Here is a 21,634-nt window from a genome sequence, read left to right on the forward strand (position 1 = left end):
TAAACCTACAAATAAAAATTATATGCTGCTGAATGTGAGACCTGAGAGCTTAGAAGTCACCCCCCGTCAGATCCTCCTGTTTGACAGAAGGGGACATCAGGTGCCCCCCACGCCCCCGCCACCTGGTTGCACAGTGACCTGTGGCAGAGCTGGGTTCAAGACGGAGTCTGGGCTGCCGGGAGGAGAGATGTGGAATCCGCGACGCGTGTGTGTGTGCTCAGTTGCCCCAGTCGTGTCCGACTCTGCACCCCGTGGACTGTAGCCTGCCAGGCTTCTCCGTCCATGGGATTCTCCAGGCACGAATCCTGGAGCAGGTTGCCATTTCCTTTCCCAGGGGATCTTCCTGACCCAGGGATTGAACCCTGAGTTTGCCGCATCTTCTGCCTTGCAAGCAGATTCTTTACCGCTGAGCCACCGGGGCAGCCTTCCATGACCCTTAGTTGCGTATTTTTCAAATTTCATGCCATGAATTATTTCCCTTTTGAAGCCTGAAGCCTAACCCACTAATGGGAAGTCATGCATCACACCTGTTTGTGGACGTGTGGCCCCTGTTCCGGGGGTGGGTGCAGCGTGCTCCCTGTGATGATTGGTCCTATCCCACCCTGCAGCACGCAGCCGGGGACGTGCCCGGTGGAGGAGGCTTCGTGTATTTATTTTCCTATCACGGTAGCACAGGAGGCCCAGAGAGGAGGTGACGCCGAGCAGCAGGGACAAAGAAATGTGTGTGTTCTGGCAAATTTGGGGAATTAACTCTGAGGTTGTTCCAAGGAGAAAATGATGTTTTGAATTGGGAGTTATTATACATTTGAGCTCACTGCTTTTTAAAGAACACCTTGTTTACTTAACTGTTCTGTTTACAGATTTATTTATACCTGGCTCACTTTGAAAAAGAATGTGAAGGGGCAAATTATTTAATTAGATCGTGAGTTTCTTAAGGGCAGAAACTACCCTCACTATCTCCCCTCTTCTGACAGGCTAACTCCTGATTGTTGCTGCCCTCTGCCCTTCCTAGCTGCATTTTCTGCCTCTCTATCGTTGTAATAATCTGTCTCTGTGTCTTTGTTTTCCAGTGAACTATGATGTATTAGACATTTTGGTGTCTCATCCAACTACCTATCCATCCAACAAGCAAACATGCATCCGTGTGTGTGTGTGTGTGTGTGTGTGTGTGTGTGCTTAGTCACTCCGTCGTGTCCGACTCTTTGTGACCCCACGGACTATGGTCCGCCAGGCTCCTCTGTCCGTGGGGATTCTCCAGGCAAGAATACTGGAGTGGGTTGCCATGCCCTCCTCCAGGGGATCTTCCCAACCCAGGGATCAAACTCAGGTCTCCCACATCGCAGGCAGACTCTTAACCAGCTGAGCCGCCATGGAGTTCCTCTCTGGGAATTCCACATGGCTTCCCGTGAACTTGGAAGAGCTGCACCTCCTTTCCCCAAAGCCCCAGGGACTTCTGGGGCCAAATGCTCTCCGCCTTGATTGGTCCTCCCTGGCCCGTTAGACACACTGACTCATCACTGCCCACTCACAGCTGAGTTGCACACCTCATGCGTCTCTGATCCTCCCCAGGGGACAGGATGGGAGAGGATGGCTCTGGCTGCCTGTGGAGAGTCTGTCTTCCTCCTCACCTCTGACCTGGGAAGCCCATCCATCCATCCACCCAACAGGCGGACATCGTCCATGCATCTTTACAGTCATCCATTCATGTAGCTGCTTATCTACCATCATCCGTCCATTTATCTATCCATCGTATATCCATTTGACCATGCATCTATTCTTCCAAAACCCAAGAGAGTTGCACAAGTGAAGCCAACCTGGATGAACTACAAGCAAACATCCTTTTCCCGGGGCTCCTTTTCTCCTAAGCTCTAAGTGTGCACGCATGCTCAGTCCCTTCAGGCGTGTCTGCCTCTTTGTGATCCCAGGGACTGCAGCCCACCAGGCTCCTCTGTCCATAGGAATTCTCCAGGCAAGAATACTGGAGTGGGTTGCCATGCCCGGCTCCAGGGGATCTTCCCGACCCAGGGATCCAACCCTCATCTCTTACATCTCCTGCATTGGCAGGTGGGTTCTTTACTGCTAGCGCTGCCCAGGAAGCCCAAACGCTAATGTAGCACATGTATTAACTAATTGAATAAATGAAGCCGCAGTCTCCCCAAGACTCCATGAGGCAGGATCACTATCACCGTATTTCAGATGAGGAAAGTAACATGGAGAGAGTTTTAGGAACCTGCCCAAGGTCGCACAGTTGGTCAGTGTGAGTGAGCTGACCCTGGTCACCTGGGTGCAGCGCCCATGGTCTCTTGCTTCCCCGTGGTGGAGGATATTTCTGGCGGAATGCTTTAAGCTGTCTTGTAGTTCCTCCCCACAACGTGCTAATCTCTCTCAGCCCCAGTCTTCATATTTATAAGTTCTGGCCCTCTCCCTGTCGTGTTCCCCTTTCCTTTCTAGTAAGAACAGAGGCTCCCGATCTTAGCCCCTGGGGAGAGAGGGGAAGAGAAAGAGAGAGAGACGTGAGGGCCTTCTGTCTGGGCCAGGTCAGAGGTGAGGAGGAAGACAGACTCTCCACAGGCAGCCAGAGCCATCCTCTCCCATCCTGTCCCCTGGGGAGGATCAGAGACGCATGAGGTGTGCAACTCAGCTGCGAGTGGGCAGTGATGAGTCAGTGTGTCTAACGGGCCAGGGAGGACCAATCAAGGCAGAGAGCGTTTGGCCCCAGAAGTCCCTGGGGCTTTGGGGAAAGGAGGTGCAGCTCTTCCAAGTTCACGGGAAGCCATGTGGAATTCCCAGAGAGGAACTCCATTCCTCCTGAGGTGTGGGGGTTTCCACCTAATGCTATTCGGGCACCTTAAACTCCCCCGAGCCAGAACGAAACCCGTTTGCTTTCTGCGTCATCTCCTCCACTTGGTTTTTCCCTGCCCTTCTCTCTTGCTCCGGAAATGACAGCACCATCTAATCCTTTTGCCTGTCTGTTCCATTCTTCTTTCCCCGTTTCTTTAGGTAACAGCACCTCTCTCTTTGCATAACTGTTCTTGCATTTTAGTTTTTTTTATCTATTTATTTATCATATTTTATTTTTGGCCGGGCTGGGTCTTTGTTGCGGTTCCGTGGGCTTTCTCTGGCTGCAGAGTGGGGCTACTCTTCACTGCGGTGCACGGGCTTCCCCTCGGTGTCTCCTCTTGTGGCGGAGCACAGGCTCTAGGCACGAGGGCTGCAGTAGCTGTGTCTTTCCCGGGTTCTAGAGCGCAGGCTTGGCAGTTGTGGAGCACGGGCTTAGTTAGTCCGCGCATGTGGGATCTTCCCAGGCCAGGGATCGAACCAGCGTCCCTTGCATTGCAAGGCAGATTCTTAACCACTGAACGCCCAGGGATGCCCCCTCCCTCCCCCCATTTTAGTTTCTGGTAGAACCAGCCTGTTATCATTCTGCCTGTTCTGCCTGTGGGGGTGGGAAGCATCCCGATTAGGCCAGTCATATTTGCCCAGGCCTCAGGCCACAGCACCAAGTGCAGAGACGGACCTGGGGCCACGCCTGACCAGTCGAGCTCTTCCTTGGGATTTTTCTAATGGCAACTGGTAGGGAAAATGTCCTTCCCTGGATGACAACAGGGCTCTAACGATAAGAGTCCTGAGCTCTTTGCAGTTGGGTAGAGGGTGGTACCAAGACAGAAGAGGGCATCCTGAAGGTACCTGAGGCCCGGGTTCCAGTTGCTTCTAAGGCAGCTCCACCTCTGGCCTCTTCTCAGTTGGTTTCAGGGCGGGGTGAGTGGGTGGGTAATGCATTTGCCCTTTTGCCCAGGTTCTGTTTCTGTCACTTGCCATCCAAGAATCCTCGTGATCACATTGCTCAAATCAGCAACTCAAGCGTCTTCCTTGTTCAGCCCTCCCCACTACCTCCCCATCCAATCGAAGCCAGATCTCTTAAACTCTACCTTTTAATGAGTTCTCATGTCTGCTCACTTCTCTCCACCCCCACAGCCTCCTGGGTTATTCACTACTCTCTTTGGGTCTAGGCTCACCCACTCCAGTCTCTCACTTTAGCCAAAGTAAATTTTCATTTAAAAAAACCTTTTGTTTTGTACTGGAGTATAGCTGATTAACAGTGTGGTGACAGTGTCAGGTGGACAGTGAAGGGACTCAGTATGTAGCATGTATCCATTCTCCTCCAAACTCTCCTCCCATCCAGGCTGCCACATAACATTGAGCAGAGTTTCATGTGCTATATGGTAGATCCTTGGTTATCCATTTAAAATACAGCAGTGTGTACATGCTTATCCCAAATTCCCTAACTATCCCTTTCCCCCATCCTTCCCGCTGGCAACCGTTAGTTCGTTCCAGCCAGAGTAATCTTTATAGCACCCTAGTCTGACCTGGTTATTCCATAGCTATAAACTCTTCAACAGCTACCCCATTACTCTCAAGATTAAGCCTTAGCTCTGAAAATAAACTTTTTATTTTGAAATAATTTTCTTTTTCATAGGAGAGTTGTAAAAAACCACACAGTTTCTGTGCATCCTTTACTCATTTTCTTCTAATGTCAGCATCTCATATAACCACAGTATGTCTGTTAAATGCAGGAAATTAGCATTAGGACAACACTATTAACTGAATTATAGACTTCCTTCAGATTTCACCTGTTTTTCCAGTATCGTCCTTTTTCTGGATACCAGGTTGCCCCCAGAAGTCCTAGTTTTTAAACAGGGCGTAAGGAACCTTTTGTGATCTTGGTGTCTTTTTACCTCCAAGCCTATCTCGAGCCCATCACTCCATCCCTGTCTGCTCTGGCCACCCTGAGTTGCCTGCAGTTCCTCCAACAGGCCAGGCCTTTGCTGTTCTGTCTGCGGAGACCCGTTTCTCCTTCTCGACCTTCAACTTATTCATCTTTTAAGCTTCCCTGCAGTCAGCTCACCTAGGAAGACTTTTTTTTTAAAGTGTGGATCTGGTTCTTTTTCTGTTCTATTGATCTCTTTATCATTTTGCTGATTCCACACTATCTTTTTAAAATAAGTATTTATTTTTCTGGCTGTGCCGGGTCTTAGTTTCAGCCTGCAGCCATCTTCGCTGTGTGGCTTATGGGATCTAGTTCCCTGACCAGGGAACAAAAGCCCAGGCACTCTGCATTGGAAGCACAGAGTGTTAGCCTCTGGACCACCAGGGAAGCCTGCATCCCCGTTGTCTTTACCCCAGATGTCGATGATCTGTTTCCCTGTCCTCCCAAGTGGGGTGAAGAACCTTGGGATCCGTGCCCTGCTTTATTTTTCTCTGCAAGAGCTCAATGAGTGCTTACAAAATGGATGAAGTCAGGAAAAAGCCAATATCCACACAAGTGTCAGCAATAGCTCAGAGAGCGGCTGGCCAGGGGAGGTTTCTTGACTTGACTTTTGCAAAATGAACGAGTAAACTAACATTTACTGAGCACAGGCTCTGTGCCAGGCACTGTTCTAAGCGCTCTGTACGTGCTAATTGAGTTCTCACAGAAGCCCGGGGAGGTGTGTCTCGCTCTCCCCGTCTGACAGATGAAGGGACGAAGCTGCAGCAATTCACCAGGAAGCGCCGGTATCGGAGGTAGACCTGGGGTGTGCCCTGAACCGCTGCTTCTCTGCTAGACTTTGGTGTGTGTGTGTGTGGCCTATGGAGGGGAGTAGGAGGCAGAATTCCAGGCCAGGGCAACTGGTAAGTCAAAAGCATTTTGGAAGGTAAGCACTGGCTTCCCAAGTGGTGCTAGTGGTGAAGAAGCCACTTGCCAATTCAGGAGATGTAAGAGACAAGGGTTCTATGCCTGGGTTGGGAAGATGCCCTGGAGGAGCGCACGGCAACCCACTTCAGTATTCTTGCCTGGAGCACCCCATGGACAGAGGAGCCTTGGAGGGCTATGCTCTATAGGATTGCAAAGAGTGACTGAAGCGACTTAGCACACGTGGGTGACCCAGGTTCTTGAAAAGTTTCCGTTGTGGGGGACGTGTTGTTAGTTACCCTGGAGGGGGACAGACGGGGGGGACAGCTGATTGGAGATTGGCTGGAGGCGGGGTGACTACATCCTGGTAAGAGAGGCCACAGATGATGCTCTCTGGAGTGTGAGCTGGCCAGAAGCTAATTAATTAGAACGCTCTGAGAACTGGGAGCAACCCAAAAGGAGAATGCTCAAGGAAGGAAGAACTTACAGGCCCAGAGAAAGCAGCGCCATCTGGACGAGGGTGGGCATGGAGTCAGGAAGAGCCTGCTAAAGTGAGGTCCTCTAACGACATTCCGGCGAGATGGATGAGGGGTTCAGCTGTGCACCTGTGAATTTCCACTGTGTTTATCACTTGCAGCCTGGAATTTCCTCTGGTTGAATTGTGTAGCTTTGTACTCTAAATGGAGGTGTACCGCCTCACGTGAGTAATAGCTACTATTTGTGCAGTGTTTATGAAATAGGCCTTTTATACTCTGCTGTTTTCTTCTTCCTCTTCAAAAATATTTATTTTGGGGGGCTGCATAAAGTCTTATTTGTGGCGCGTGGGCTTAGTTGCTCCGCAGCAAATGGGATCTTAGTTCCCCAACCGGGGACTGAACCCATATCTCCTGCATTGCAAGGCAGATTCTTAACCACTGGACCACCAGGGAAGCCCCGACTCTGTTGTTTTTAATTCGTCCTTCCAAAGCACAGACAAGGTGGGCATCATTTCCGTGTCCTGGTTACAGATTAAGAAATGGAGACTTAGAAGGAAGAGGACCCGCCTGAGGTCGGACAGCTAGAAAGGGACACAGTAAATATTCGATGAATGAATGAATACATAAGAACTGAAGCCAGGCGTCTGAGTCTGGTTTCTGTTCCTGTTCTATCACCTTTGAGAAAAGGTATTTTGTGTCTAAAGCGCCTGGCACATGATGGGGTTTCAGTAAAGTGTGGAATGAATGAATGAAAGTGGTGTCAGCAAAAACAGGAGAAAAAGACCCTAATACATAAAAACCTGCCATCGGTTTGTAACGGGAACAGTGCTCACAGTACATCATTCAGTCAGTTGTCACCACAACTTAGATGCCGAGAGGACCACTCGCTCCGTTTCACGGGGGACAGAAGGAGACTCAAGGAGTTAAGCGACTTGAGGAATCCCACGGCCAGTGAATTGTATAGACAGAACCAGAGCCCAGGACCCACAGGGAATATCTGTGCCATTAGAGGGTCACCTGCGCGTACAGACACACAGACTCACACTAAGACACATATACACAGATACTCACACATGCCCACAGACACACCTGGACACACGTAGACGGACGCAGATTTGCACATAGAAATACAGACTCACAGAGACACACTCAGAGGCAAGCGCCTCGACACACGCACACACAGACACTCACAGCTTGTAGGCTTGGGAGAAGATTCCTTGATGCCGTGGCTACTGGTTCCACTTGAGTAAATCCTGGGGAACCTTCTTTTTGCTGTTCCCTGGCTGGTTCCATATTTAATCTCTTCAAAGAAACAAAGAACCAAGCTTCTTGGAAGGAAGAACCTCCCTTCCCTCGCTTACTTCTGGCTTTTCTGAGAGGAGGATGGAGAATTCAAGGTGCTGGACGAAGACAAGGGTGGTGAAATCCCAGGGAATCGGGAGGCTGTTCCCACAGGAGTCAGTGGCTCTGCATAGCCTCTAATTCTTTCTAAAAAGGGCCATGGTGATGCTCTAGCTGACTGGGCTGTGGGCTTCCGGTCCTCGGGGGCAAACGGCTCCCTTTGCTATGGAATACGACCATCTTCCAACCTCCACTGGCACCGCAGGAAGACTCCCATGCCCTGTGGAAGCAGAAAGAACCCTGGGTTTGGAGTCACATCCAGTTTCAAGTCAAGCTCAACCTCTTCCTGACTGTGCATTGTCGTTGTTCAGGCCTTAAGTCGTGCCCGATTCTCTGCGACCCATGGAATGCAGCATGCACAGGCTTTCTGACTGTGTAATCTTGGACAACTCACTTGGAGCCTCACTTTTCCCATCTGTAAAAGGGGGCAGCAGTGCCTCTCTCATGGGTTGCTGGGAGGATTAACTGAGGTCATTGCCATGAAATGCCCAGGACTCAGTCTAGCATAGAGCAGATGCTCCCTTTGCCTTCTCCTCTCTTGTCTTCCCCTTTCGGGGTAGCTGTTTCCTTGACAGTCACACAGGGGACATGGTCATTTCCCCGGCTCCTGGTCAAGGCCTGGCACCCAGTACATGATCAGCAGATACATGTTGAATGAATCTTTCCAAAATCCAGATCTGCTCTTGACCCTCCTGAGTCCCCAGAACTCATCAGTGGAGGTCTATGACTTTCAGAAGAGTAGGCTAAGCCCATCAGCCTGGCATTCGAAGCCTCTTGTGACCTGACCCCAGAGTCGCAACCCCCCAGGACTGCCCTTAGCCCTTAGACCTGGGGCCACTATCCAGGGCCTGTGCTTTATGTGTTTCCTTTTTGGGCTGTACTGCAGGGCTTGCAGGACCTTAGTTCCCAGACCAGGAGTCAAACCCCAGCAGACAGCGGCAGCGCAGAGTCCAAACCATGGGCCTGCCCGGGCCTTCCCTCCAGGGCGTTCCCTCCAGGGCCTGTGCTTTAGAAGGTCTGGATCTGGCTTCTGTCGGGCCAGGTCCATTAGCGCAGGGCCAGCAGCCTGCAAAGTCAAGGGGGCGTGTCCACCAGAAGCCACACCCCCTCCTTGACTCAGGCTCTGAGTTTGCTTTCAGGGCCTGCAGGGGCCTCTTGCCCCAGTCCTTCTGTTGTTGGACCGAACTTCCCATGTGTGTGTCCCTAAGTCTAAGGGGTGACCGGAGGGTGGCCCCTTGGCAGACCTGTGGGTGGGGCTTGGCCACATGCACATAGGCCCCACCTGTGCAGGTGAGGGACGTGCGGAGACGGGACCTCTCATGGGAAGAGGAGGGGTGGGGGATGCTCCTGATGCAGACCTCCATTTGTGTGCGGGCCTCGGGCCCAGGATGTGTCAAGGGTGGGCCTGGTACCCCCACCCTTCTTACCTCCTGAAGGGTGCTCAGGTGCGGGGGGAGGGAGGTGAGTGTGGGTTCAGAGACCTCTGCATCCGGGACTCGCCTGATCTCTGGGCCTGGAGGCAGCTGTGACCTGGCTGGGCCCCTCATGGGGCTCCCACCTCTGGGAGGGAGTATCCAGACTTGGAGGACAGAGCTTCCGTGAGTGACGCCAGGAGGTCCCCAGGAGGGACTGTGATGCCGCCCGTGTCTCTGGTCTGGTTTTTGTTCAGTGTCTGGGGAAGCAGAAAGGAGATGAGGAGTGCAGGCAGTCCCCAAACCCACCCCGGGCCTGCTGGGTGCTTATCGGGGGGGCACCCGGAGCAGCCCTTTGAGGGGCCCAGCCAGGTCACAGCTGCCCCCAGCCAGGCTTTCCTTACTAGGCTGGACAAAGACTGATGTCCAGGAGGCCCAGACTCAGTCCTCAGGTAGATTCGAAGCAAGAGAATGGCTTGGTAAAGCTGGTACCTAAACCCAGGACTCCTCTTTTTCCCTTGCTCGGTCACTTCATCGAGGTGTCATTTGTATACAAGAAAATGCGCCAATTTCCAGTACACAATTTGGTGAATAATGACAGATGTATGGAGTTGTGCTGCCGTGCCCGCAGTCATGACACAGACCATTTTCATCAGCCCATGCCCCTCTGCAGTTGCCCCCAGGCCCAGGTAACGTGACCTGTGTTCTTGTTGCTGTAGTCTTGCCCTTTGCAGAATTTCACGTAGACGGAGTCACACGATGCGTGTCCTCTGGGTCTAGTTTCTTTCGTTCAGCACAATTATTTTAAGACTCAGCCCTGTTGTTGCTGTAGCAGGACCTCATCCCTTTCCACCACCGAGTAGTACCCCACCGGATAGTGGCATCACGTTTTGTGCATTCACCCGCTGCCGGGCATTGGGGTTGTTTCCAGTTTTTGGCTGTTACAGATAAAGCTTCTGTGATCACACAGAGGTCTTTTGCGTGGACACTTGTTTTCATTTCTCTTGAGTGAAATCACTGGCTCATATGGTAAGTGGATGTCAAGGATGTGGCAAAGCGGATCTGCTGCTTTGCATTTTCACCAGCCGTGAGTGAGAGTTCCACTTCTTCGTCACCCTTGTCAGCGCTCCAACCCAAGACTCATGCCCCCGCAGCGCAGGCAGCAGTGAGATGTGGACTGAAGAGGACAGCTGGGTCTTGGTTGGGCTGCTCACCTCTGGGAGGATCTTAGGCTGTCAGAGTAGCAGGAACCTCTAGGGATGTTAAACTCTGTGCTGCCATTTTACAGACGGGAAAACAGAGGCCCGGAAGGGGAAGGGACCTATCCTTCGCCGAGTGCCAACAGAGCTGGGAGGAGGCAGTGGAGTGACGGTAAGAGCAGGGTTTTGGAGGTTGGGTTAGCCCCAGATTCTAGCTCGGGTTTAATCAACTACTAACCTCTCTGAACTTCCCCTCTTCTTTCTGTAAAATGGGGACAAAAACATCCTCCTCAGATAGATGGAACTTGAGAAGTTCCAGAAACATTTACTGGGCGCTTAGCAGGCACCAGGCACTGTTCTTGGTGCTGGGGATGTAGCAGAGAGTGAGACAGACACAGGCTCCGTGTTTGGGAGCTTCCAGACAGTGGGGGGTGGGTGGGGAGGCAGACTATAAGTCAGAAAACAAAATCAATCATAAACTGTGACAAGTGCTGTCTGAGGGAGCCAAACTGATGTGCTTCAGAGTCTCTCCAAAGAGAGCTATTTAAGGTAGGATCTCAAGGATGGGAAAGGGCTGACCATGGACAGAGGGCAGGTGGCGGGGTTCCCAGGTGTGGGGATAGCATATGTGGAGACAGAGGAGCAGGAAAGGTGGGCTGTATTTTAGGCACAAGTCGGGCAGTGTGATCCTGCTGTAGAGGTTCAGGACAGAGTACTCAGGAGACAGCAGTGAGCTGGCTCAGGGCTGGGTCTTCCTGGGCCTTGCCGGAGTTTAGATTTTAGATGAAGAGCAGATTTATTTTAGACACAGTGGGTGTTGCTTGTTATTATTTTTCCTTTTATTTTCCAGCGCTCCAGGGTCTTCATTCCCAGTTCAAGCCTCTTTCCAAAATCCCAGTGTAGGCAGGTGTGCGGCTGGGGTCTGCAGCCAGCTGGGCCCAGGCCCCGACTCCGACCTCCCGGAGAGCCCTGGCACGCTGAGCAGCACCAGCTGGTGGGGCAGGGGGTGGGGGAGACCATCTGCTGGTCCCTATTGTCCATCACCCCATTGTCTGGTCCACGCCCTCTGCTCTGAGGACAGCGGGGGACAATGGGGGGAATGTGATCCCCGGGTTCTTGTTTCCCGGCCTGGCCCCTCGCCCCCACAGTGACACCAAGAGAATGCCCCCCCTGGGGTGGAGGCGGGGGCTCTGCCAAGTGGGGGTTGGTGGTGCACGCATCCCTCATCATCTCCCTGGCAACCGCAGCTGCCAAATTGTTGGTTGGAGGGTTTTTTTTAGCCTTCTGGGTGGGGGTTTTCTTCTTGCATCCCCCTGGAGGTGGGGTGCTCTTGGGGGAGGATCTGTTCCTTGCTTCCTGAGGGTCCTAGCTCCTGGGGTCTGTGGATTCCTCAGGCCCCCTGGAGCCCAGTTTAGAAACATGCCAAGTCAGACCACACACACACTTAGATGCCAGCTCTCGGAGGCACTGAAATAAACTCAGGTTTTATTTGGGGAAAAGCATCAACGTTGTCATCGCCCAAAGAATCAGAATGTTGTTAAACCTTGTGCTCATTTTATGGTTTAGCATTGGTTTTATTTGGACTTATAAGGCGGCGGAGGGGGTGGGTTGGGGGCCACCTTCCCATCGCTTAGTCTCTAAAAGCATGGACCCAGCCCTCAGGGGACGTGAAGGCAGGATGCAGACCCGCAGACCGCTCCTTGCTCATCCCTCTGGTGGACAGATTCACATCTTGCAGGGCAGCTTTGAGAGCCGACTTCTTAGCAGCTGGTGAGGTCTGCACGCTGGTGTTCCAGAAATCAAAAGGGGGATAACATTAGAAGAGAGATCATAAAAGAAGCCAGACAGCAATAATGATAGCCAGTGTTTATGGAGCCTTCACTGCGCGCCAGTAATTGCCTTGTATCTGTCAACTCGTTTAATCATCACAATAAATGCAGGAGGTCAGTACTGTTAGTACCATTCCCATTTTACAGATTGTGACACTGAGGTGCAGACAGGTGAAATATACTGCCCAATGTCACACAGCTACTGGGTGACAGAATCAGGGTATGAACCGGGCAGCTCCGTGTGATGGAGGGCAGGAGGAGAAGAGGGTGACAGAGGATGAGATGGTTGGATGGCATCATTGACTCAATGGACAAGAGTCTGAGCAAACACAGAGAGATAGTGAAGGATGGGAAACCTGGCGTGCTGCAGTCCATGGGGTTGGAGGGTTGGACACGACTGAGCGACTGAACAAGAACAGGTTACATGCAAGGAGCTCTGACATCCTTTCTCTCTGATTCCTGGCGGGCTCATGCACAGCTCTTCCAGGAGATGAGCCCCAGCCCCAGCGCATCCTTCCAGGCCTGAGCTCTGGGGACATGAACACAAAGAGCCCAGGCACCCCCTCTCCAGACTGTCCCCGTGACTTGGTGTAGCCTGGGGGTGGGAGCTGGACTGACCCAGGCTTGTGTCCCCAGTCTGATACTGATTCGCTCCGTGTTCTTCACCTCTTGGAACCCCACTCTTCCTGTCTGTAGTTGGGGTTGGTGTGAGCACTGCATGAGTTAATGCATGTCAAGCGCCTAGAACAATGTGCTCAGTAAAAGCTAAGGCTGGTTGTTATAATAGCTTTGCTTCTGCTCCCCTTTGGGGTGATCTGGGGCTTGAATAATAGGTGAAGGCAATTTGTATGGGAAAGACAAGTGCACAAAGCTCAGGGCTCCGGTGTGACTCGTGTAGGCGTGGCGTGTTCAGTCTGGAGAGCAGGAGGGGCGGGGGGTTGAGAGGAGAGCCTTCATCCTGGGGCTCCGTGCGAGGTGTTGTGAGGAGACCAGCAGGTCCAAGGCAGGGGAGGCAGCCAGGCTGCGTGTCCCGGGCTGGGGTCCTGGGGCACCTTCCTGTCCCACTCTGGGCCTCAGGCCCCATCTGTAGAATGGGTGACTAGGGGACTGGCCGCTTCGAGGCCCCGCTTGGCCTAGCCCCGATTTTCTGTGAGTTGAGAATAAGAGGAGGTGTGAAAATGAAAGTGGAAATAGACACATGGTGTGGTGGATGGATGGCAAAAATACGCCCAGTTCTCCCCTTTCCTCTGTCATCACACCATTTACCAAATGACTTCACAGCTTCTGCCCCTGAGAGGTGGAGTCTATTTCCCTGGTACTTGAGCCTGGTTGTTCTGGCAATTTGCTTTGGTCAGTGCAGCCTGGAGGAGGTGACCATGCATCTCAACAATTCTGGGCTGGCCTGCCAGAGGAGAAGAGACCCAGGGCCGGGTCACTTCTTTCATCCCAGCTGATAATCAGCTACTTGTCAGACAGGTCAGCGTGAGAGCAACCTCAGGCCTAGCCTACCTGCCCACCATCAGCCGACCTGTGAGCTGGACAAACTGAGATCCGCTGAGCCCGAGTCCAGAGCAGCCAAACCACCCCCTGCCTTGCAGACTGGTGGGAGAATGAATGTTTATTGCTGTGTGCCATTGAGGTTTGTGGTTGTCACACAGTATCAGTGAGTCAGGAGATGACTGATACACAAAGTCAGTGGCCAAGAGTGTGGCTGTGACCACGATCTGACCCTGGCTGGGGATTATCTAGTGCTCACCTGGGGGGGTGGGGTGGGGGTGGGGAACCAGGCAGTGGGGTTTAGTGTCATGGCTGGGAGCTTGAGTTCTGGATGGAGACTGCCCGCCCCGCTTCAGAGCCCAGCTTGCCTCTAACTGTGTGGCTTTGGGCAAGTTGTTTAACACAGAGGTCTCTGCTTTCTCTAAAATCTGGATAATCAGAGAACCCCTTTTGGGGCTTTTTATGTGGATTGTGTTAATACGTATAAAGCACTTAGAAAAACATTGCCATGTGTAGTTTTCACTGCAGCCATGAAACTAAAAGACGGTCGCTCCTTGGAAGAAAAGCTGCGACCAAGCTAGACAGCCTATTAAAAAGCAGAGACATTACTTTGCCCACAAAAGTCCTTCTAGTCGAAACTATGGTCTTTCCTTCAGTCATGTATGGATGTGAGCGTTGGACTATAAAGAAAGCTGAGCACCAAAGAACTGATGCTTTTGCACTGTGGTGTTGGAGAAGACTCTTGAGAGTCCCTTGGACTGCAAGGAGATCCAACCAGTCCACCCTAAAGGAGATCAGTCCTGTGTGTTCACTGGAAGGACTGATGTTGAAGCTGAAACTCCAACACTTTGGCCACCTGATGTGAAGAGCTGACTCATTGGAAAGGACCCTGATGCTGGGAAAGATTGAAGGTGGGAGGAGAAGGGGACGACAGAGGATGAGATGGCTGGATGGCATCCCTGACTTGAGGGACATGAGTTTGAGTAAACTCTGGGAGTTGGTGATGGACAGGGAGGCCTGGTGTACTGCGGTCCATGGGGTCACAAAGAGTCGGACACGACTGAGTAACTGAACTGAGCTGAAGATCAAAGATAAATATGAGATTGTGTCTTTTAAAAAAAATAATTTTATTTATTTATTTGTGTATTTCTTTTCGGCTGTGTTGGGTCTCCATCGCTGTGTGGGTTTCCCTCTAGCTGTGGAGAGCGGGGGCCAGCCCCTGGTCGCGGTGCTTGAGCCTCTCGTTGCGGTGGCCTCTCTTGTGGAGCGCGGGCTCTAGGGCGTGTGAGCCTAAGCAGTTATGTCCCGCGGGCCTCTGCAGTCGCCTTTCCCGGGCTCTCAGCGCAGGCGCAGTAGTTGAGGCCCACGGGCTTAGTTGCTCTGCGGCACGTGAGATCTTCCCATGTCAGGGATCGAACTCGTGTCTCCTGCACTGGCAGCTGGATTCTTTACTACTGAGCCACCAGGGAAGCCAGAGATTGAGTCTTGATTCTACCATTGACCTGGGGGGGGGGATGGCCGTGGGTCCTTGCTAAGCTGCCATGTCTGCAACTATAACTTGGGGATCCTACTGGCCTCTACCTTATGGTGGAGATTGTGTGACCCAGAGGGTGCTCAGGAAATCTCAAGCCTTCCCTTGCAGATCCTCCCCCTCCAGCTTGGCTTACCTGCTGCTTCTGGTGACCTGGACTCTCAGAACTGGATGTGCCCTGGAGACCAGCTCTTGTTCAACTTTCTCATTAGGTAGGGAGAAACTGAGGCCCGGAGTGGGACTTGCCCAAGGCCACACAGAGTCAGTGGCTAGAACCTGTGCATTCTGACCTCCAGCCGGGTGCTTCTTTCATGATGCTGGGGCAGTTGGATCCCCAAGAGGTACGTATGTAGAGCAGACCCAGCAGGACCCTGTACCTTGTTCTACATAGATGGGATGGGCGGGGGGTGGGGACCAGTCTCTCCAGGGGGTAGTGAAGCCTTACTGATTTTTCCTATGCGCCCATCCAGTGCTGGTGCTGGAGAGTTCCTGGAGGCGTGGGGCTAGGATGCTGACCATGGAACGTTCCACCTGTGGGTCAGATGACTAGGGAGCCAGGCCTCCATATGAGCGCAAAGGGCAGCTGGCCAAGGTTGTTCCCCCGGGCACTTCAGGGAGCGCCAGCGCTCAGCTTGGTGGGTCCTGCCCGGGCTGCACATTTGGGCAGAGGCAGAGTCAAGCCCGGAGAAGGCGATGGCACCCCACTCCAGTACTCTTGCCTGGAAAATCCCATGGATGGAGGAGCCCTGTAGGCTGCAGTCCATGGGGTCGCTCAGAGTTGGACATGACTGAACGACTTCACTTTCACTTTTCACCTTCATGCATTGGAGAAGGAAATGGCAACCTACTCCAGTATTCTTGCATGGAGAATCCCAGGGACAGGGGAGCCTGGTGGGCTGCTGTCTACGGGGTTGCACAGAGTCAGACACGACTGAAGCAACTTAGCAGCAGCAGCAGCAGCAGAGTCAAGCCCAGGCCTCCTGACCCCCAACCTCGGTTGTCTGCTCAGCTTCCTCCGCACCAGCTTGGCTCCTGGCCCGGTGAATGTAACCGAGAGAAGGCAGGAGCCAGGAGGGCAGAGCCCGGCCCAGCCCGGGTCTCAGCCTGGCTCCTGGGGCTTCCCTGGGGCTGGTCTCTAGCCCCACCATTGTCCCCAGTGATTACAGGGCTGCCAGGCCTGGCTGCGGCCCAGACACTCCTCCTGGGCCCTCCCAGGGGCATGGGTCCCTGACCTCATCATCCTAAGGAGCTGAGTCAGGAATTCCCCAGGCCCCAGCCTGTCTCTGTGGATGACTCTCCAGGCCTTAGCTTGTCCCCGAAGGGACAAGGGGCGGCCAAGGGCTTCCCTGCCTCTCTCTGCCCCTTCCCGGGCAGCCTGGCGGGGCTGAGGGTGCTGTGTGTGCACTGCGTGTGCACAGCTGTGCATGTGCAGGGTGGGCTTCCTCTCCTGGCATACCTCCTGGACATGATTCACACGCATGCAGTGCTCGTTCTGAGCGCTCACTGTGTGCGGCAGGCAGGCGTGTGGGTGTGTTTGCCTAAGTTCTTGCTGGGCCCTTTGTCTGCCCAGGGTAGGGATCGCCCATGTGTGTGTTGTGTGCATGAGCTATGCACAGCATGTGTGCATGCGCACTGGTGGGTAAAGCAACCCGTGGGGCAGATACACTCACCCTGAGCACCCACTGAATATGCTGGTGCACTGCATGTGGCATCTAAGTGTGTGCCTGTGTGCACGTGTGTGTATACTTTGTGTGTGTTCACGTTGCACGTGCACATTGTATGTACACATGTGTGAGCACACTGTGTGTACAGGTAGTGTGTGTATCCACTTTGTGTACACTTTTGTGTATACATGTGTGCATACTGTGTGTGTGCAAATTTTATGTACACTTTTTGTGTGTCCATGTTGCATGTGCACATGGGCATGTACACAGTGTGATGCACATATGTGTGTACAGATTGTATGTGCATGGTGTGTGTGCACACACTGTGTGTGCAAGTGTGTGTGCATGTTGGGGGGAGTGCACACAGCGGTAGGTCCTCTGAGGTCCAGGGTGGTCTCTGGTGTGCGTAGGGGAAGGGCTTCTGGTTCAACGTGTGTTCCCTGCTGAGTCTCGGCTCAGCGCAGGCAGGCCCAGGGAGAGAGTTGCCTGTAGGGACCTGGAGGCAGCTGGATCAGCGTGGACGCTGGTACCACTCAGACACCTCAGCATGGACATCTCCTCCTGTAGAGACAAAGGAGACAGTCCCAGGGGGCCTCTCTTGCCCTTTGATATTGCCTCTGGGACCCCTGCTATTTTTGAGGATCCTGTGCATAGTAGGTCCTTGAACCTCTGTGCAGGGATTGCTGGCCTGGAAGCTCCTCAGTTGCACCTGACTTCACAGCTGGGTGGACATCCAGATCCTGGGATGGAAAGAGGGAAGGATAACATCTGAAACTCACATCCATCCTCCGATGTGCCCTCCTGTAATCTCGGCATAAGACACAGTGCTGTCTCCTCTCCCCCCTTCCCCGTTTCGAGGCTGCCATGGCAACGCAGGAGTTGGCTCACCATCTGCTGCCTGTGGGACCTCAGTCAGGCCTTTCCCATGCTAGGAATTAGTGTGCAGAGGCACCTGACCTGCTCGGGGGCAGCCATTGGCCACATCTGGTGCCTCTCAGTCCTGGAGTGTTTGGAGGCAAGGCAGCCTGGAGTCCCTCTGGCTGCTGGAGAAGTGTGGACGTGGAGAGAGCCCATGGTTCTCCCTGGGGCTAACTTCTCTTAGTAACATCCTAACACCCTCTCTCAGGGAAGGGTCGAGACTTATTTACACTAGAGTGCAAATGACTGACCCCTTTTGGGAGTGCAATGGTTGGGTATGCAGAAACCTCAACTTTAACAGAAACTGGAAGCTTAAACGATCAGATTATCAACAGGGGAGATTTTAGGCATGACAGGGAAGTGTGGGATATTAATTTAAGACCCAGTTGCTAAGGTGGTTCTGGTTATGCCTCGGAGCTACTGCAAATCTAACTTGTCCTTGGGTGTCAGTGGGAGTTGGGGAGGGGCAGGCCTCATCTGGCCTGGATCTCTGAGGTCGTTGCCTCCACTGGGAGCTGAGTTTTTCCTCCTGGACTCAGAGGTTCCCCTACCCCCACTGCTGGCTCCTCTGCATTTGTTTTCTTTGGAAGAATGTTCTCCCTTGGATGCTCAGTGCTTAGTGTAAAGAGAACAGTGGAGAGGAGGAGGGAGTCAGGATTCCAGTGGAGCAGTGAAGTAGGGGGTACGAAGGGGTGACTGGGAGTGGTGGGTGGGAGAAGCAGAGAGAGAGGGAGGCAGAGAAGGGAGGTCTTAAGGAACATGGGGACAGTTACAGGGTCACCTTGAACCCCTGATCTGCTGTTAGAGGGTGCATGACTGTGAATGAGTGACTTCCCCGCCTGGTGACTCAGTTTCCTTATCTGTGAAACGGGTACAGTAACCTCCCAGGGTGACTGTGAGGGCTGGGGAAGATGCATGTGGAGGCCTGGCATGGTGAGAGCACGTGGCGGCCGCTTCTGCCCACCCCTTTTCTTCCTTTAATTCTGTGTCAGAAAAGGAAGTTTCTAGACCCTGTCCCAGGCCCTCAACTCTTAGAGGGAAGATGCTTTGGCATCTGAGCCCATCTCCTGCTGACCTGGGTCCCACGGTCTGCCTGAGCGAGGAAGCACCTCCCTCAGGCCCTGGGCAGGTCCCACCGGCCTCCTCACCAGGCAACAGGTCCACAGGCTGGGAGTAACCCACATAAATCCAGGTCGGTGTACTGGGCTCCACCTCAGGGGCCCCCAGCCCAATCTCAGGCCCAGGAACTGGGACAACCCGGGAGATAAACAGAGGAGTCTTTCTCAGAGGTGGAGCCCGTCTCCTCCCCACCCCCAACGTCAGGCCCAGCAAGGCCCCAACAGCACCCAGCTTGTTGTGGTAGGCAAGATAAAGGGTGCAGATGAGGGAGGGAAGGGGGGAGCAGGGCAGGCTAACAAACCCTCTCCATCAGCCAGCTCCTCTCTCTGAAATCCTAGCATCTGCAAATTTATTTCTGCCAGCAATTTACCTTTTCTGCAAGCAAGAGAAATCTGTTCTTGTTTATGAGTCACTGCTTTTTCAGAAACATTAGAAAAAGCAGCATCTGCAGTTGGGAATAAGACAGTGGCAGGGCCAGTCAAAATGAGCCCTGGCATGAAGTCTAATGTGGTCTCACTCCCATTCAACCAGAGGCGATTATTTTGTTGGCTTGAAGTGCATAGCTTTATTAATATCCACCCAGCCTCCTTTTTGGATGAAGCAAGCATTTTTTTTTTCTTTTACGTAAATAAACGTTGAAGCTTACATCCAAAGCTTTATTTGACATGATGTAATAAACTGGAAAATATGCTCTCCATAGAAACCTTTAAGAATTGTTAAGTTAGAATAGTCTGGGTTGGGGTTTAGTATTAGATCCACAGCTGGGGCTGCAGAAGGGTGGCTGGACCCTGTTTTGGGGGAGGAAGGCTGGCCTACCGTTTGGTCCTCTGTGAGGACACCACCACCAGGCAACCCCCTGGGGGTCCTTCCAGGGGCTGCCCTCCTCCCCCTGGGTGCCTCGGTCAGGCACCTCAGGGCACCACCTCAGGTGGTGCAGAGCTTGCCAGTTGTCCCCTATACATGTGACTCTCCAGCTCAAGACTACATTTCCCAGTCTCCTTTGCAGTTAACCTGACCATGTGACTGAGATCAACCAATAGGATGTGAATAAAAAAAATGATGCCAGCAATTTCTAGGTTGGCCCATTAAAAGGACAGGACTGGACTTTCCTTTCCCCTTCCCTTTTCCCCATGGCTGGAGCAGACCCCTTGGAACCCAGCATGGAGGCCTATGTGAAGGCTGGCAGAGGTGCCCTGGTTATGGATCTTTGGACTATCATGTGAGAGAGATGTGAATTTGTATCTCATTAAGTCAATGTATTTTGAGGTCTGTTTGTTACAACAGGTCATCTTGCAAAGGTACCTTCTTCATGTGGCAAACACAGCTTGATAACTCTTCCAAATCCTGTAGTGATTTACTTGTGTGTTCAGTTACAATCAGTATAGCATTATGGTTCGAAGTCTGTGGTTAGACCTGCTTTCAAAGCCCCGTTCCCTCACCTAGCAGCTTGTGACTTTTGATTACTTAATCTCACGGCACTGCGGTAATTTCAGTAAGAAATGTCTTTTCACATAGTGACCTTGTCCATGCTCACATGCATATGTCACTGGAACTAAGGTTCCATGGGACAAAGCACTCTCATTATCAGGGGTACACTCTGATAGTTTCCATTCCAGTGGTTCTCAAAGTGTGGTCCCTGGACCGGCAGCATCAGCATGACCTGGGAACTTGCAATTTCTTGAGACCCATCCCAGACCTGCTGAACTGGAGATTCTGGGGGTAGTGCCTAGAAATTTGTTTCAACAAGCCTTCTGGGTGATTCCAATGAGACTAGAGTTTGAAAACCACTGTTTTACTCTATTTTAAAAAATGGAGATTATTCATCACCTAAATTGATCTCATCACCCACAAATCAGAATCATGAGTCATGCAGACTTTGTGGACGTCTGTTTCCCTGCTGGCATCCCTTTCTTCTTCTCCTTCCCCCTCCTTCCCCTCCCCTTCCCTTCTCTCCCCTCATTTCCCTCCTTCCTTCTCTTTTCCTCCTCCTCTTCCTCTCTTCCTCCGCCACCTTCTTCCTTTCCTTCCCTTTCTTCTCCTCTTCCTCCTCCTCCTTCTTTTTTTCCTTCTTCTCAAAATTTCAGTACAGGAACTAACTCTGGTCTATGACTCCACGGAGAGGTCCAGACAGTCCTGGCCAACTGATGCAGTGGTTGGTTCAGGGATGAGCTCATGATCTTTGTTGTCCAGTTCAGTTCAGTTTGGTTCGGTTCAGTTGCTCAGTCGTGTCCGACTCTTTGTGACCCCATGGACTGCAGCACGCCAGGCCTCCCTGTCCATCACCAACTCCAGGAGCTTACTCAAACTCATGTACCATTGTGTCGGGGATGCCATCCAACCATCTCATCCTCTGTTGTCCCCTTCTCCTCCTGCGTTCAATCTTTCCCAGTATTGGGGTCTTTTCCAATGAGTCAGTTCTTTGCATCAGGTGGCCACAGTCCTGGAGTTTCAGCTTCAATATCAGTCCTTCCAGTGAACACTCAGGACTGATCTCCTTTAGGATGGACTGGTTGGATCTCCTTGCGGTCCAAGGGACTCTTTGTTGCCCAATGAAATGCAAATAAGGGACAGTGGCTGGAACTACTGAGAAAGAGGAGCTTTCTTCCCAGGGGTCGCTGAGTTGCTGGAAAAGAACCCCAGGCCACAGGCTGCCTGATGCTACAGGCATCTCAGAGGAGAGAAGCTGAGAGATGGAGGGATGTGCTGAGGCCTTTGGCATTCTGCATCGTCTTATGCTTGATCCCAGGCACAGCTGACTCTCAGAGGTTCTAGAGGAGTCCGGCTCATGTTGCTTATGGCAAGAAAATTGAAAACACAGCCTTTATTACTCTTTGGTCCTTCTTGTCTCAGTCTTCCCATTCTCTCATTGTAATCCCTTCCCAAATAAATAATCTATACCCAGGTCCTTGTGCCAGGC

This window comes from Bos indicus x Bos taurus, chromosome 2 (genome assembly GCF_003369695.1).
Source record: "Bos indicus x Bos taurus breed Angus x Brahman F1 hybrid chromosome 2, Bos_hybrid_MaternalHap_v2.0, whole genome shotgun sequence".
In the NCBI taxonomy this organism is placed as follows: domain Eukaryota; kingdom Metazoa; phylum Chordata; class Mammalia; order Artiodactyla; family Bovidae; genus Bos; species Bos indicus x Bos taurus.